Source organism: Botryllus schlosseri, chromosome 14 (assembly GCF_051294905.1).
Source record: "Botryllus schlosseri isolate E-star chromosome 14, Bs_hap1, whole genome shotgun sequence".
Taxonomy (NCBI): domain Eukaryota; kingdom Metazoa; phylum Chordata; class Ascidiacea; order Stolidobranchia; family Styelidae; genus Botryllus; species Botryllus schlosseri.
Genome location: NC_137249.1, coordinates 4,037,913 through 4,042,486, shown reverse-complemented (window position 1 = coordinate 4,042,486; position 4,574 = coordinate 4,037,913).

Here is a 4,574-nt window from a genome sequence, read left to right as displayed (position 1 = left end):
AGAAACAGCTTCCTTTTGCGTATTTGCCTTTTGACAAGCCAAGTCATGACTCACTGTGGACAACGGCGGCCCGAACCAGTTAGCAACTAATGTGAAATATTCGATGAGCTCATCAATGTTTACTGTTTCGTTTGTTGACGTCTTCAATGGTTATTATCGTTCATTGTCAATTTTTATATTAATACCAGACGTAGCCGTACAGACATACATACATACTTGACGAGATATTATTTCTGAAGCTGACAATCGCAGAAGAGTGAAATCATATAAGCTCATCACAGCAATGCACACACATACACATTACGCACTGGTGTCGAATGTCAAGGGCAAAGGCTAGTGTGCAGACTCGGACAACCAGGAAATTTTCATTTTTTCAAATTAGGTTACACTTCGAATTACAGCTACCCAATTTTCTCGAAATTAGACTAGAATTAGAATCGTAACTATGCAGTTTGTTTCTAATTAGATTTTAATTAGAATTATAGCTACACATTTCTTCCGAATTAGATTAGAAATAGAATCGCTGAATTTGCGAAAACTTGTGCATTGAATGAAGGTCAGCTCATATCAACCAGAGTTCATTCTAATTAGCATGAGAATAGCAAATGTCTGTGTGCACGGCAAGCTTGGCTCGTTTCGCAGTATACAATTCTGTAGTATGATCAGGAATACCAGAAATTAGATTAGAATTAAAAAAAAGAGCATAGAAACATATCGCAAATGACCTTGGAATTAAATTACAGGCATTTCGATCTAATTAATCGAAGATTCTAATTAGACATTATCTAGTTGTCTAAGTCTGCTATGAGAGACATGCAAATTGTACTGGCTACTTGATAAAATTGTTAGGTTATCTAATTTAAGCCTACACACCAAATTTGGTTAATTCCAACCAGTAACCGCATTGCTACAGAAGAAGAAAGTTTCTATTCAGCATATAAAAATTGATGAAAAAAAATTTCAAAATTTTCTCTTCACCCCATGAAGGTGTTAAGTCCATAGAAACGAATTTCACCAAGTTTGACTCAATTCCAACCAGTGGAAGCGGAGTTATCGCCGTCGAAAATTTTTGGATTTGAATAAAATAGTATTTACGGTGGCCAATTCTTTAATTATTTATTATAGTAGTCACCGTAATACTATTTTATTCGAATCTAAATTTTTCGACGGCAATGACTCCGCTTCCACTGGTTGGAAATCGGTCAAATTTGCTGAACATCGTTTCTATAGACAACCTAACACTTTCAAGGAGTGAACAGAAAATTTTGAAATTTTTTTTTCAATAATTTTTATATAATAAATAGAAACTTTATTCTCCTGTAGCAGTGCGGTTGCTGGTTGGAATTGAACCAAATTTTGTGTGTAGGCTTAAATTAGGTAACCTAACAAATTTATGAAGTAGCCAGTACAATTTGAGAAAAAAAGTCATTTTTAACACCCCTACTGTCCTGATTATACGTTGTAGGCGTCACCGGCGGAATTAGTGCGCACAAATTTTGCACATCGATCGGAAAACATCTGTAGCATTGCGTGCCATCGTGATTTATCCAGTTAAGCAAAACAAAGCATATAGAGTGGGCCGCTTGCGAGGGGGGACTATAAACATTGTGACGTGTTATTGACGCTTGGTTATTTAGTAATAGCTGGACGCAGTTGTTGTTAGGGAGATGGTTTGACCACAGAAGAGCAGACTTGAATAACTAGGTAATTCTAGTTGTCTAATTTCACGAAATTAGAGCGAAATGCAAGTAATCTTATTCTAATCTAATTTGTGAAATGTTCATGTACTCTAATACTAGTTCTAATTTAGTTTGTTAAATGCTTCTAAACTCTAATTTTAGTTCTAATCTAATTTATTGTTTTCCTGAAAATGCCCGCGGCATTTTGAACCGAGTTAACAAGGATATCCCTCTCGCTCAGGGAAATCCAGTGCCAAGCCGCCATCGCATTACTTATACCGCACAGTCATAGTAGTCATTGTGACGAATAACAACTATGCTGGCAAGTGGCATAGTTAGGGTTACCAATTACCATACGTCCTCCTTTAGGAGGATTTGTCCTACTTTTTCGGGTTTTTAAAAATGTCCTCCGAGGACGCCTAAATGTCCTTATTTTTGAGATTTTGTCCTCTTTTCTTAGAATTTTGGGTTAAACACAGGGCAAAATTCGACCGAGATACCGTAAAATAGCACTGAACTGACGCTCGGGCGGGACTGGCGGGTATTACGGAAGCTGAGCGAAAGTTTGCGTTTTTTTTAGTCAACCACCTGATAAAGTGAAGGAAAGAACAGTATTTTCGGCGCCGAGCGAGAAAGTTGACCTGTTTTTTTTTAGTCAGTCACCTAATAAAGTGAAGGTAAAATGTGGGAAAAATTGGGACTGATTTTTCAGGATTTCCCACCGGTATTCTAAGTTTGAAAATTTTGACAAAGTGTACTCCTTCCCCGATTCCAAAATCTGGTAACCCTAGGCATAGTATCTTGTAGCCATCGCCGCAGCCGTTCCAGCTAGTGAGGAATAGTGATGTTGGGCACGGGCGAATAGCTTATTTTGAAACAATAACAAGTTATAATTTTTAGCTGAAATCTATTTCATCATATAAAAATGCTTAGTTCGCGTTCTTCCAAAATCACAGATCAGATCGCCGGCCCCATCTGCTGGAGACCCCTGGTTGGCCTATAAGGCAAGGCGTGCCAAGCTTGGTGTACAAACGGTAACCATTCTCATGCTTATTAGAATGCACTGCAATTTGATATGAACTGAACTTGATTTTTGCTGTATTTATTTCTAATTGACAATTCCATTAAATTTCCAAGTTTTTGCGAATTCAGTAATTCTAATTCTAATCTAATTTGGGAAACACTGTGGGCATCTACTTCTAATTCTAATCTAATTTGGACAAGCTGAAAATTTTCTAGTTGTCCAAGTCTGCACAAGAGGAAGGTAAATTATTCGGACCGAATTAAATGAAATCAATTGGCTATGTTTTAGACAACTTTCACTCAGCTTGCTATTCACACCTTTGTGGTTTTGTAAATGATAAAATAAGATTTCCAATATCTTGGCATCTGTTCGTAAGTTTCTTATATGATAAATACATGATCTGGAAACTATCACTTCTATTCGAGTATAAATTCCCGGCATTACATCTACTAGAGTAGCAACATACTGACTACTATGACTACATCTGTATACACTACAGCAGTAACGCAATAAATGTCTTACTTTCGATATAACGTCTACTCAGGTTAGCCAACTCTAAATTCAATAATTTATGGGACGCATGGACAATGAGCGTGGGCATCTATACCTATATAGTGCCGGCCAAAAAATCTTTATATCAAAAGTCTGCAAAAGTTCGTAAAGCTTATAGTTCTTTAAAGAAGCATCGTGTCACGAGAGCGCTCCTAGTACGTTATAAGCTACTATGCCTGGCTCAGGGTTGTAACCAAGTCACGAGGCTCCGAGTCACAACTCAACCTCACTTTTATAATTTTGACTCGAGTCATTTTCAACTCAACACCGAGTCAAATCCTAGTCCAAGTCAGCGAGCAGAGGGTCGAGTCCGAGTCATGGTATTATGACTCGAGTCCGAGTCCTAGTCCTATAGTCATTGTGTTGACTGCTCGGTTTCCAGTTGTAATCTTGCTAAACTGACTTTACTTGGTGTTATTGAGCGGTTCGCGTTTATAAAATAATAATTTTCCTCACTTTAAGCAGTTTTTGGTCGCATTTTTAAGTGCCAGTACCAATAGACCAAATCCCAATAGTGTGGTTACTTTACTTAGGCTTACCATATTTTGGAAATCTAAAAAGAGGACACTTTTTCAGAAATTTGAGACTTGCAAAACTGGAGTAGAATTCTCAAAAACCGGTGAATTTTTCCCACTTTGTGACCGGTTGACTAAAAAAAAAGGTCATCTTTCCGCTCGGAGCTCAATATAGCGTTTTTCGCTCCGAAATACCCTCCGGAGCGTCACTTCTGGACTAATTTACGGCATATCACTCGCAATTTGCTCTAAATCTGACCTAAATTTTCAAAAAAGAGGACAAAATCTCAAAAAAGAGGACAAAAGGCCGTCCTCCGAGGACACTTTCAAAAAAGTCAAAAAAGAGGAAAAATCCTCTTAAAAGATGACGTATGGTAAGCCTACGTAGGCTTACCATATTTTGAAAACCTAAAAAGAGGACACTTTTTCAGAAATTTGAGACTTGCAAAACCGGAGAAGAATTCTCAAAAACCGGTGAAAGGTCATCTTTCCCGCTCAGAGCTCAAAATGCCGCTTTTCTTCCCGCATTGCTAGGTGGATGACTAAAAAAAAAGGTCATCTTTCTGCCCAGATCTAAAATAACCGTTTTTCACTCCGAAATACCCGCCGCAGCGCCAGTTATGTGCTAATTTACGGCATATCACTCGCAATTTGCTCTAAATCTGACCTAAATTTTCAAAAAAGAGGACAAAATCTCAAAAAAGAGGACAGAAGGGCGTCCTCCGAGGACACTTTCAAAAAAGCCAAAAAAGAGGACAAATCCTCTTAAAAGAGGACGTATGGTAACCCTATATTAGGATATTA